We start from the raw sequence: 14,237 nt of genomic DNA on the forward strand, positions 1-14,237 counted from the left end.
TGAGAATGATGAAGCTAGTGGATAACACAGAATTGCAATGTGTAATGAAGAAATGTCACTTTATTACTTTAGCTCTCAAAATAATCACCATTTTTAAGCACCTGCCATATTTTGATAGCATTAGGCATTTTACAACGGAGATTATTAAAGTTTTTGGGGATTCCATTGATGTGAATAAGGCACACTGTAAAAGCATGTAAAAGAAGTTTTATTCCATTGTAATGGTGTGATGTGAAATTCAGGTAGTTAAACCTTGTTCATATGTCAAAACCATAACACACCATGGTGATATATGGAGATGTCACACAAACTTTTGACAACTGAAAGTCTGTTCCTTGGTGGTCATATACATTGTTCTTCAACTCTTACTAAGTAACATACACCTGGGTGGGATGGTTTACATTACTCACTCACAAGGACATTCCCTGATTACACTAAAAAAAAAAAAAAAAAAAAAAAAAAAAAAAAAAAAGCACACACAAACCTGAACGCAGCCTGTTTTGTGTGATAGCATGTATAATCTCTACCTGTACACAATCTTTGCATACCCATTATGTTCTGGGTGCTAAAAATAGAGTGCTTTAAGTCAGCCAAAGCCTTGCTAACCTGGGCACCCTTGTGAGACATACAATAAGCAGAGATTATCACTCTATACGAAAGTAATTTGGTGTGAGAGCAGCACAATGTAAAAGGAGAAGGAAGGCTGTTTCACTCAGTAATGAGAGAAGACTTTGTGAGTTAATCGTGAAGCAAGACATCAATGGAAGGATGGAGGCTCATGAAGATTTGGGGTGAAGGCAGATATACATAATAAAGAGACCAGCAAGCATAGACGCTACTCCTTTAGATAAGAGGGGAGACGGAGAAGAATTGAGAAGTAAATGAAACCTATAATGATCACAAAGTTCCTGAAACTTACAAGGCTTGCAAGGCCCCTCCTCAAAGTGATGGTTGCTGGGGGTTCAGGACTCTCCAAACAATCAGCTTTTGTGATTCGCCATTCATGCTGTGGTAGGATTTTCACTGATGCAGCTAGCTTTAAGTCATCTGTGGTCTGAGAGAAACCCCTTACCTAGACTCCTATGAATTTCAAAATCCTTTTCTTCTAGAAATATATTTAATACATGACCATTTTGTTGTAAGGACATATTGGTTCTAAGGTATTTCTGATCCCCAACTAAAGCAACACATTTACTTTCTGTACACTATGAAAGAAAAACACAGAAAGGTTGCTATGAAATCCCATGTAAGCTCATGGTGCATAGGATGGAAAAGTTTAAGTTACCACCAAGAACACTGTAGTTCAATGGAGACTGAAACAGCAATGTGTCACTGTGTAGAGCCTGTGTAGTCCAAGTTCTCTTCCTATGATGCCTCACCCAAAGTCCTTACAGCCAATGTGCTCCATCGTTCAAGGCTTCTCAGAATTTAGGAGCATGAGAATATTCCACATAGTAAATAACATCACCATCAGGAGATAGCATTCTCAATAAAAACATGGAAACCTGGCCAGCATTAGTTTTGGAGTAAAATCTGAGAATGACTAATTCAAGGATCTTTATTATCACATTTTATGTAGTATAGTTTTTCAGATATTTTGCCTATATAGTTTTGAGGGTGTCTGACATTTATAATTTTTGTTGTGAGGTTGTAGGCCTGAGTGATGAAAGTAATTCTTGTCTTAAAACAAAATATATCATTTGGACTTGATATACATAATCATTTTATAGGAGTGTGTTTCATTGAGGTATATGTAAATCCATATATTAAGCAAAAGATTATAATAAATCATTTCATAATTCATGATTAAATATCTGGCATGATATTTATCTAGTTTTAAATGTGCTATATATCAACAAGTATGGTCTTACCACCAAGTTTTGGACTGTAACCAATAATACTGTCAAAAGCTTATAATGTTTGAGAGTTCTATGGAGTCCCATTAGCCAACAACTAAAAAAGAGGTAGCCCATTTCTGGTATTGAGTAATTTTTGGTCATCTAGTTGGAATATTGTCCCCTCCCCTTTAAAAGGTAAGTCCACTGAAACTACACATACACACACACACACACACACACACACACACACACACACACCTTCTGTAGTAGTTTCCATAAAGCTTGTTCAAAAGGCCTTTAGTGTTAACTTATCCCTTATGAGTCACAGAACATGGATAAATCTAGCTTGTACTGAACTGGAAATTGCAATCCTATTGACAAGCTTTTAATTGTCCTAGAAGGTGCTATGAATACTGCCAGAGGAGAAAAGGAATCAGTAGTCTCATCCAGCTATGAATTCTGCCTGGAAATAGTGGCATGAATGTTATGGGTGTGACCAGTCACTTTTTCTATGGATTTAAGGTATACTACATGAGATGGAACCTAAGACTGTCAATGTACCCAAGAGCCTGTTGGCTAAATAAAGGCTCTAGGGGAAAAACTTACTACTGTTAATCTGCTAAATGGACATAGTAATGACTCCTAATTACTTACTGTTATATTCACAGATTAGTGAATCACTCAACCCTCAGAATCCCACATTGGTCAATATGCCAAAAATAAGAACTCTCAGAATACTCTGTCCTAAATAGGCATCCCTCCACTCAAGGTTTGGGGATCTAAGTGGAAGAGAAAGTCATTGTTTCCACACACAACAGGGTAGATGAGTATATGAACTCACAGTGTCTGTAAGAATGCACAAGACCAAGCTCAAGCCAGACAAAATCCCTGCATGGAGGAGAGGGAAAGTCAGTATTCTTCAACAGACTAACCACTGCTATATTGACCACACTCGAGGGCAGACTTAGTGCCCAGCAGTATTTGGTCAACACAAACTGGACTTGGTGTGTTACATTTTTGTTGTTTTTTTTTTAACAAAAAGTGAGAGAGACAGAGAATGTGAATGTGATGATGGCTGGTGGGAAGGTGGGGGAGGATGTGTGAGGAGTTGGAGAGGAAAGGAATATGATCAAAATACACTGTGTAAAACAAAAAGTGAAAAATGTTTCTTAATGCTACTCAAAACAAATAGCAAACATATAGACATCTATACATGCATACACACACACACATTATATATATATATATATATATATATATATATATATATATATAAAGAAATGTGCCTAACTGCCAATTAATGTGGTAATGAATATAACCAATCAAAATAAGTGAAGGAGTACTCCTGTAAAACAGCCTGGGGTGCATGCCTGAAATCCCAGAATTTGGGAGACTAGGATGGGATGATCACTAATTAAGGAACAACCTGAGCTATACAGCACATGATTCCCACACAAGGGCCATTTTTCATAAGAGACAAGAAGGGGGAAGTTCAAGTGATCCCCCAAAAGGCTCAGGGTGCAGCAAGGAGCACATTCTGCAAGTCTCCATAGCAAACTCATCTACCTCACTTTAGAGCCTAGCAGTGTGTTATCCTGTGCTGTACTCCAGCACAGACCCTGGGAATAGGACAGGGACTAGGAAAGGTGGAAAACAAGCATTGAGTCATCTCAACTTCCACCTAGATTTGTTCATGTCCAATTCCTGTTTTCTAAAACTGAAAGGAGTCACTGTCCAGTACTGTTTAGTTCTTCAAGTTTATATGTGTTTTGTTATTTTTAAAATAAGTTATTAAGAAGACAATTATTAAAATATTTTTATTTTTACTTTTAAATTAAATGAATCATGTGTGTGCCTGTGGATATGCTCATGTGTGTGTGTACCATGTGGAAGCCACCGGTCAGCCTTCGGTGTCACTTCAAAAAAGCAGTTTTTGAGACAAGGGCTCCATTGGTCTAGAGCTCAGAAATTGGTTAGGTCTGCTGGCCAACTAGCCCCGGGACCCTCTTTTCTCTCCACTATGGGGATTACAAGCATGTGTCACCATGCCTGGCTTTTACCATGCATTGTGCTTGCATTTCACAACTCATCTCCCAGACTGTAAAATGTTTTCCTCGTGACTGCCATTCTGACTCTTGTAAGGTGAAATCTCAACTTAGTTTTAATTTGCATTTCTCTGGTTGCTAATGAAGTTAAACAAATATTCACTGGCCACTTGTATTTCATTTTTTCAGCACTGTTCACTTCATTGGCCAATTTATTGAATTGTTTGGGGGGTTTTTTGTTGTTTAGTTTTCTGAAGATATTAGTCTGGTTGGTATGTAACTAGAAAATATTTTCTTCCATTATTCAGGGATTATAGGTGTGCCATCACACCCATTAATACCACTGGAATTTTGATGGAGACTACACTCCATCTGGAAATTGCATTTATATGGCAAACATTTACACAATGCTTCTAGTCCATGAAAATGGAAGCCTTTCCATGTTCTAGTGTCTTCAGCATTTTAAATCTTTTATTGTGAGGTCTTTTCACTGCCTTAGTTAAGTTTATTCCAAGGAAATTTTGAAGCAATTTTGAACACAATTTTTCCCCCAATTTCTTCCTCGGTGTGCATGATATTAGTATTCAGGAAGGCTATTTGATTTTTCATATGTTAACTTTCTATTGTGTCACTTTGCTAAAATTGTTTCTCAGAAGTGTTTTCTGGTGAAGCCTTTTGGTCTTCATCAAATCATATCATATCATCTACATATAAAGATACTTTTATTTCTTCCTTTCCTATTTGCATCCCTGTTTCCATCTCTTGTCCTGTTGCTGTATCTAAGACTTTCAGATTACAGTAAATATGAGCAGAAAAACTAGACATCTTTGTCTTGCTCCTGATTTAATAGAAATACTTTGAGGTCCCCCCCATTTTGTTTAATGATAATTCCCTGGCTGTTGTATATAGCCTTTATTCTGTTGAGATGTCTTCCTTTATTCCTAATCAATTCTGACGTTTTGATAATAGTCATCTTGAAAGTTGTGAGGAATAGGTCATTGTGGTTTGATTTTTATTCCTCTGGTTATTAGAGATACTGAACAATTCTTCATACATCTATTAGCCACAGTATGTGTTCTCTGGGGAAATGCCCATTCAGTTTTTTAGATGTTTTTAAGTTGGGTTATCAGGTCTTGTGCTACACTATTCTATGAGTTTCTTTTATACTTTGAACATTAATGTCTTATATGCAGGTTTGTAATTTTTTTCTTCCATTGCATTTGCTGATTAGATTTCTTTACAGAATTTTTTTAAGGATTTATTTAGTAATTCATCATTTGTGTCATCTCATGGTAAAAAAGAAAATTGAGACAAAGTCCTCCCTAGAAGGAAATTCTAGAATTTCACTATCAGAATTTTATAACCTTTAGTGAAAGCTAGTTCTAAACAACTATGGCCAATGGCTTCTAAACACATTTAGATGAAATACCTAATAGGATGCTTTATGATGGATAAATCAGAGTTACAATACCTAGACATAATGAAGAATCTTAACACTAAAAGAGAGACTTGCAGACACATGTAACCTCTGAAGCCACACCACAGGAAGCACATGGCATCACCATACAAAGTATTTCTTTATAACTATCAATACTCCAAGACAAAATTTTTGAGACAGTATCTCAGTCTCGTGTATCTCTCTAGCTGGCCTGAAACACAGTAAGTAGCCAGAGATGACCTCAAACTGCTAATTCTCCTGTGTCCAACTCCCGGGTGCCTGTGCCACCACACCTGGTTCATATGGTACTCTATATAGAACTTGAAGGTTTGTACTTGTGAGGCAAGCAGTCTACCAACAGCTACCCAAAATACATCTGTTCTCATTTAAAATCATTTCAAGAATCCATCACAGCACAGAGATTGACACAAGAAGGTTGTAGAAGAAGCAATGGTCTCAGCTATATGTTAGTTATATAACAAGAATGTACAGAGGGTAAAGGGAAGAAATGATGGTAGATATTATTAAAATACATCATATATTTGGATGAAATTGTCAAAAAGTATATTTTTTAATATTTATTTTATATATACATGAGTGTTTAGATGCACGTATGAATGTATGTATGTATGCATGTGTGTATGTGCACCAGGTGTGTGCCTCTGAAGATCAGAAAAGGGAATCAGATCCCCTGTAACTGGAGTTACAGGTAGCTGTGAGCTGTCATGTAGGTGCTGGGAACTGAACCCCAGGGTCCTCTTCAAGAGCAGTAAATGCTCTTAACCATTGAGCCATCTCTTCAGCCCCTAGGGAGCCTTTTTCTTTGATAAAGTCCGTATTTTTACTGCTGTTGTCTATGCTTTGGGTACATTCTCAAAACATAACTACCTGAGCTAATGTTGAGCTTTTCTCCTTTTTTCTGAAACTTTTCTTCTAGGGGTTTTAAAGTTTAATGAGATTGTTTTGAGTTGGTTTGCTTACAGCATAAGATAAAGGTCCATTTTATTCTTTATTCTTTTTATGTGTGTGGGTGCTTAAGCATGTGGAGGCTCGGGGATCCATTTACTTCTGTCTCCCCAGTGGTATGTTTACAAGTTGCTGGGTTGCCTTGCCCAGTCTTGATGCAGGCAGGGGAAGGAACTTGGTCCTGCTTCAACTGGATGTGCCAGGCTTTGTTGATAGCCATGGGAGACTTGCCCTTTCTGAATGGAGACAGAGGAGGAGTGGATGGGGAGGGAGGCAGATGGGAGGCAGGGGAGGGAAATGGTAGGAGAGGATGGAGGGGAAACTGTGCTCAGTATGTAATATGAATGAAATTTTAATTAATTAAAAAAACACAAATACGTCTCTCGGAGCCCAGCTGTTTTATGTGGATGATGAGGATCAAACTTGGGATCCTCTTGCAAGCACTTTAGCAACTGAGCCCTCCGCTCTCATTTTATTCTCTTTCATGTGTGTATTCAAAATAAATATTTAAGCTACGAATCTGGCAACTCCACGTTCAACAAGTGAAGAGAAGGTTTACCACTGTGAGAAGATTTGGGATCACATTTAGTTTTCCTCTTCAATTCAAATGCATGCATACATATGATAGCATGTTAAAATCCATTTAAGGTTGAAAACCTACTTCAGAAAACTTAAAGCATCTGTGGAATCACTGAAAGAAATGACTTTTGTATGGAGTTTTAGACCGAGTGATTTACTGCACCTCCCTTAATCCTTAAGTTGCATATTCATTGCTGTATTTTCCTCTAACTGCTGTCACTTAAATTGTCATGGAGAATAGGGCAAATCAGGGTCAGTTTATATAAGCGCCATCAATCTGAAGAACTTCATCAGTCTTTATTTCAAGGCATTATGCAAAGAAAACTGACATTAAGAGAGCCTTAACTGACAGCAAATGAAATCAATCAGCAAATCACTAAGCCATAATAAACTCACTCAATTTGCAGATAACCCTTCCCGTTCCAGGTCTTCACCTAGGCAGTCCATCAAACAGGAAGATAAAATGAATAGCAATTCTGGCTGTAGCACTTGAAAGTTCAAGTGCTCACAGGCTCCCATCTCTTAATAATAAGACACAAAAGGTGTTAGCTAGCAAGGTTACACTTGTGCTTAAAATTGGCTTCAAAAATAAGAAAAAAAAAGGAGAAAAGATCAAGTTTAGGATTTATTTTTGCCTTTTTACATTAATGACAATAATTGTATCATACATTGGTTTTTCTATTAGGGCCACCTACAACTGAAAAGTGTAACATAAAAAAAATCTTTACTTTTTGTTTTGTGATTTTTCTTTTTTGCTAAGTGCATATCAAAATATTTTACACACAAGCAAATATTGCCACCATTCCACAGAGTTGGAATATGAAGAAAAAAAGGTAAATAATGCACATAACAGTAACAAAGGGGGGTTAAAGGAAAATAAAAAAAAAGCAATAATGGCTGAAAATCTCATAATTAAGATAGAAGTGTATGGTGAGCATCCCCCAGCTATGTCTTGGCAATGACTTTAGCCTACACTGGAATGAAACACTGCAAAATATTTTATTCTTTTGAAGGCATATGAGAACACATCCTCAATCAAAAACTGCCAAGAGTCAAATCACTAAAATATTCTCAATGTACTTAGATCACTATTTCTGACCCCAGACCTTTCACAGCCCAGTCCAGCAAAGCTCTGCCCATATGGCACTGGAAAGCACCTCACAGGCACATCGTTCATCCAGCTTCCTACAGACCTGACAGCCAAAGCAAGACAGGCTTCTTCACCCTTCCAGAGGTGGAGCGGAAGCTCGCTGATTCGGATGGACTTGCCAAGGTGGTGAAGTTAACAGAGCCAGGACTTAAGACCAGTTGCTCTGACTCTCCACGTGTTCTTTCTAATACCTTGATGCCTCGCTCCTTAGAAAATTAAAAGATTTTTATCCTTTTCAAATGCCATCTATTAAGAAACTATCATTCTCGTCAACATGATGTTTTAGCACATTCGGCGATAAACAGAAACCTGCAGCCTCACAGCTTCCAACTTCTGCAGAACCTGGTTTGTTTGCTTGTATCTGATGAGAGCATCTTAACCACAGCTGGACACCAAGGCATCTTATACCTGGCCCAGAAACATGAACCAAATATTAAAGAAAACCATTTCAGACATGCCATTTGCTTCTCACAGTCATCCCGAAATGCACCAGAATGGGAATCCATTTCACAGAAGAAAAAACTGATGCGCCGGAAGAAGGAAGCACTAAGAGCTCTGGGAAATGGTGACTGTGGGACCAAAGCCCAGATGCACTGCTGGCACCCGGAGAATGATAACCCACGTTTATTCTTTCCAAATAAGGATAAAGCTGTGTTCCATGAAAAGGACAGTGGTTGTATAAAGTAATAAAAATCCCTGCTACATGCAGCCTGTGTTTAAGGAAGGCCAAGCCAGCTCGATTGCAGGGGCACGTAGCCTCTTCAAATGTCCCTTAATACCAACTCTGCTAAGGTTTTACTATCTTCCAAGTACGTTTTCCTTAAGAAATGAAATTACAAAATTGAAAAGATTACTTCATAAGTCATACCCATCTTAAAACATTCCTAGCAGATTCTACAGTGTTAGTTCAGGTCACTGGTACCAGACTGTCCCCACAGATGACACAAATCAGCATGTGTGAGCACAACAAGCATGGAACTATGGGGGGCCTGCAGAACCGCAGCAAAGTCACTGCAATTCCACTCTTTGCCCTCATGTGTCATCTTGTTCCTTTCAAAAGTCAAGGAGGGACGACAAGTCCCGATGGGGTTGGGGATGGTGGGTCAAACTTCTGACCCGAACAACAACACATACAGTGAGATGTGAAATATCACATGCATTAAATATTTCTTAAAGCACAAACTTAGCAGCTTTTACCAGACAGTTTCTGGCTACGGGTGTTCAAGACTACATTTCATCAATGGAGGAAAAGACAAATCATTTGAAATAAAGCACAGAAACTATGGGAAGAAGGGTAGCATGTTATTTTGTAAAACTGATGCTCCCAAACAAAAAAGATAACCTTGTGTTACCGGGTTAAAAATAATACTTACAAAACAGTATGTATGGCCTCGTTACTATTTACATATGGAAATGCATTATAAGTAAATGATACTTGCTTATGAGCTTGTATTTATGACTAAAAATACAAGAAAGATATATAAAGGTTAGCTCTGGCTGTCTGGATGCCAAATTTTAGGCAATCTTAATTATCTTTTAGACTTACTGGGGGTATGTTTTTTTTTGTCGATCATGTGCTGCTTTCATAATTTTTAAAAAATTCAATTTTTAATATTAGTAAGTTTTCTGGCAAGTTACATTATTTGAGACAAATGTCACCATGTACCAAGGCATATGATACTGTCATAATATTACAATATGTTATAAAACTAATGAACCAGAGTAATAACATTTTTTAATCAAATATATTCTTTTTATTTTAAAAAGTAGTGCTTATTATTTTTTAACAAGATTTTTCACTCAAAGTGGCTCATTTTCATGTTTAAAAAGGTAATAGTTCTCTGAAAATTCATGTATGCAGATGGGATGACAGGAAGAGGAAAATATCAAGATGGTACAGTCTTATAAATGACATTGCCTAACATCTCTTAATTTCTAAGAATGCCAAAAATGTAGAAGTTCCTTGCAGAGCAATAGAAGGCTGGAGCACTAATAGTGCTGAGAAAAGTCTACTACACTTGATTGCTGGTGTTTTTATTCTCAGACAGTTTAGGTTCCCCTACCATTTATTTCACCCTTCTTCAAAGAAAAAGTTAAAATATTTCCTTCAGAATGTTCCTTATGACTTATCAACAGCAATACAAAAAAATAGCTCAAAGAAATTGATAAACCTAATAACAAATATAGATGTAAAAATTATGTAAGTCATGAGTGGACTGTAGAACAAAACCAGGGTGAACAAGGCCTGTTACAACATTACAGGATTACTGCACTCATGGGGAAGGCTGTATTGTTCTAAAATCTTTATAAATAAGTGGTTTCAAATGAAGACTCTCTAATGAAGTACTCAAAAACATGTTTATGAAATACACCACATTTCCAAGGGTACAGTTATTATGCACCAAGTCTTAAAACACTTTATTTTGAGAGATTGGAAGACTCTCAGCTAGATGTAAGAAATGAGCACCAAGTCCCTCAGGAGTGTGAGGAGCTGTCACAGAAGCCTAGTCCTGGGTGACCCTGCCAAGCGTCTAAAAATTCCTTTCAACCATATGTACTGTGAGCCTCCTCTGCTCGGAGTTCTGAGGCTGAAGCCATCAACAAGGAGGCTAAGTTCCCCACCTCTTAAAGCCTTCATGCTTGTGGAGCTCTAACAAAAACTCAGTATTTACAATGTATCTGTTACTACCCAATAGATGGAGTGGATGAGCCCATTTAATCATTCTACCAGTGCTGAGCTGGGAACCGCTACTCTTCTTTTTAGAGATGAAGAGACTAAAATAGACAAGTCACGAAACATATTTAGTTAGCCCTCTTTAGGATTTCTATTTGTCCATATTTCTACACAGATGAAATTGTATTTTATAGAAAAACCCTAGTTTCATTCTTTCTCTGTGTCATCTTAAAATACAAACACGAGCCAATGAACCATGATTGGCAGAAAGTAAAGGGCACGGTTAACAGCAGAATGGCTTGGTTACCCTACTCATTAGAAGTCTAGTCTGTTAATATCTTACATCATCTCAGTCAACTTTAGTTTAGTCCTCTGTAAATCAGAACCAGTTGCTCCTGGGCATCACACTAAGACAGAGAGTAGTAAAAGCAGAACAGAATCAAGATTACTGGCCATTCACAGGATCTGAAAAGGGCTTGATAGGTTTGCACAGAGCAAACACATCATATGTGAGGTACTGGAGTGTTTACTGTCTAGCTGTTTCTTATCATCAATTAGTAATAAATACAAATATTCATTGACCACTTGTCAATATTTGCTAGGTATTAGCAGCATTACAGATCAAAATTACTTTTAAAACATACTTGGGATGGTAAGATAAAAATCAGGTATTATCTTTACATGGTATGAACAGAATGTTTTTCATTACAAAGTCCTCTGTGTTCACACTGGCTATTTTAGTTAAAGCTTTGGTCTGCCTGGTTTAATTTTTCTTGGCATTACAGTGAAAACTTGAAAGGCTATTAACTGAAATATAAAAACACAGTTTTAAATTTGCCATAGGCACTTAGAAAAGAGGTTTCACTGAGGGCATGACCTCCCTGGAAAATCACCTGGCATAAAAAGTAAACAGAAAGTTTAAAGTAGACTGTACTTGATAAAATACTTAAAGCTTTTGAAGAAACTATTAAACAGAACAGATAAACAGCTTACAGTAGTGAAGTGAGCCCCTGTTGTTCCCTCACCCACACGGGGCTTCAGAGGGATGGGATGAAGTCACCAGGCCCTGCCTGTTTCCTCCTGCCATTCCATTCACGGCCTCATTCATTGCTATTACAGGCCTGGAAAATCAGTACAACCCACTTTTGTAAAAGAGACACTGGGACCAAAAGCTAGCATTTCTACATCCAAAACATACCTGTATTCTCTTTTTGTTTGTTTGTTTGTTGTTTGTTTTTTTGTTTTGTTTTTTTTTGTTTGTTTGTTATTGAGACAGGGTTTCTCTGTGTAGCTTTGGAGCCTATCCTGGCACTCACTCTGGAGACCAGGCTGGCCTTGAACTCACAGAAATCCCTCATTTTTTTTCTAGCACTGTTCACAAAAGTAAAGATGCGGGATCAGCCTAGGGTTTTATAACATATGAATGGATCAACAATGCAGCACATACACATGTTGGAATATTATTAACCAATAAAAAGTGGTATCTTGTCAATAATAAATAGGGAGGATTAATGTTTTGGTAACATGGATGAACTTGGAGGTCATTATGTTCAGTAAAGCAAGCTGAGCACAGTGAAGCAAAGCTACATGTTCTCATTCACATATGGAAGCGAAATGAGATGTTTTCAGTGGGTAGAGAACACTGACTGCTGAACCTGAGAAGCTAAGAGGAATGGGAGCCAGAGCTCTGCCTCACAGTGTGGTGGGTGTAGTTTATAGCAGTTTGTCAGGTATTTCCAAATTACTAGAAGCAAGGATTCCTAATGTTCCCAACACAAACAGCAATGTCTGAGGTGATGACATGCCTCTAATTACCTTTATTTGATCATTACCTACTGCTATATATTGCATATATATGCATGAAAATATTGTACTCCGTCGACACACACAATTATTATGTGCCAATTAAAAAGTTTTAAAATATTGAATTCTAAACATGTGTAGTTATCATGAACACACACATTTTCCTGTAAAAAGCTAAAAAGTGTATTTTCATTTTCTTTGGCTATTGAATGTTAAGTATATTTGTACATTTTTCTCCATTATACCATAAACTATGACCTACACAGATATATAATTAATACCTTCCAAATGGAATAAAAATCTGTTTCTAAGGTTTTACTATTATCATTTACACAGACCATTTAACTCCTCAGCTTCAGAGTGAGCACTTCAGCCTCACAGTCAGCTACTTTGAAACTTAAATTTGTTCTGCCATCTACCAGACTTCGATCTGAAGAGAATTACCTGCTGTGGTTGTTGTTTTCCAATTTTAAAATGGAGATACTGCCACTTGTCTGACAGTCACATTAGAGAACGGGATGGATTGACAAGGTCTGGTACATGAAAAGTTCACTGACACGGAAGCTGCCATCATCGTCACCATCAACAGCATCAGCATCATCAATTTTATTGTCTTCTAACTACCCACATATTACTAAACTACAATATGTCCTATGGATATCAACAGAAAACTTACCTGAGCATTTAGGTGTGTGGTAACATGTACAACTGTTGGAAGAATTAAACTATAAATCTTTGCATTTCTTTGTTGTTATTCCTATATATCACAACCATAGAGGATTAATGTTTTTACCCCCAAAACAGCATTTCTAGGATATGTTTCCTTTAAATCAATAAGATCCAGTTCAGGGGAAATCTTTATTTGTAAATTTTGACAAGAATTAAGCCTTGTAAGAGTGAATCAAGATAGTCAAAAACAGGATTATTTTACACTTACTAGAAAAATTTCAAAACATATTGTATTTCAGTCTATAATAAATTTCTAAATATTGATAATAAAATTTAAACCACACATTTAATCTTGTCCTAAATAATGGCAAAGCCTATAAAATAAAGTAAAAATGTTTTATGCCTAGTTATATAATTATATTCTTAGATAAAGAAACAATGAACATTTTTGTTTGCAGAAAATGACCTAGACTCTAAGAACAGGTTAAATTACAGTGTAGAGCATGCAAAAGTTAACATAGATAATATGAACTAACATTTGTCCAAAATTAAAATTAAACTTCTAAATGTTAGTAGTGAGTTTTTAAAAAAATACATTTTGCTTTTAAATATATCTGCAATCTAGAGAATTGTTAAGTAAGGATGATCTCCTTTGTAATAACAAGCTTCTTATAATTTACATAATACTGATGAATATTTTCAAATGAAGGCTTTGGGCAGTAAAGGAAAAATAAATTAAGTGCTGAATTTTGTCTTTTCCAACTTACAATGTAATATGAACTTTAAGGAAAATGATCACAAAAATGCAATCATGCTAGAACAGGACAGCTACAACATTTGAAAATGAATGATTCTGACAATAAGTTCCCAAATTAAGTTTAAAGCTACCCAAGGTTTCATGGATTGATATTTGGAGCTCTAAAATGAAATGGCCTCAGTTTGCACACTGTAGTGCAATGCTCAATAAAACTAAATATTAAGAGGTAAAGGGCTCCTTATGCAAAATACAGTTATGCTCTAAGTTTTTCTGAAATTAAAATGTGGATGTATTTTAGAATTAACATGGAAATTTTTC

At 36.7% G+C, this 14,237-nt stretch overlaps 1 protein-coding gene across 1 annotated transcript in view; it reads right to left on the reverse strand.

The window, feature by feature from the left end:
- Nucleotides 1-14,237, reverse strand: part of LOC100756343 (coiled-coil domain-containing protein 171) — a 332,880-nt gene that overhangs the window by 65,638 nt on the left and 253,005 nt on the right. The gene's annotated exons all lie outside the window — the stretch shown is intronic.

This window comes from Cricetulus griseus, chromosome 2 (genome assembly GCF_003668045.3).
Source record: "Cricetulus griseus strain 17A/GY chromosome 2, alternate assembly CriGri-PICRH-1.0, whole genome shotgun sequence".
NCBI classification, from domain to species: domain Eukaryota; kingdom Metazoa; phylum Chordata; class Mammalia; order Rodentia; family Cricetidae; genus Cricetulus; species Cricetulus griseus.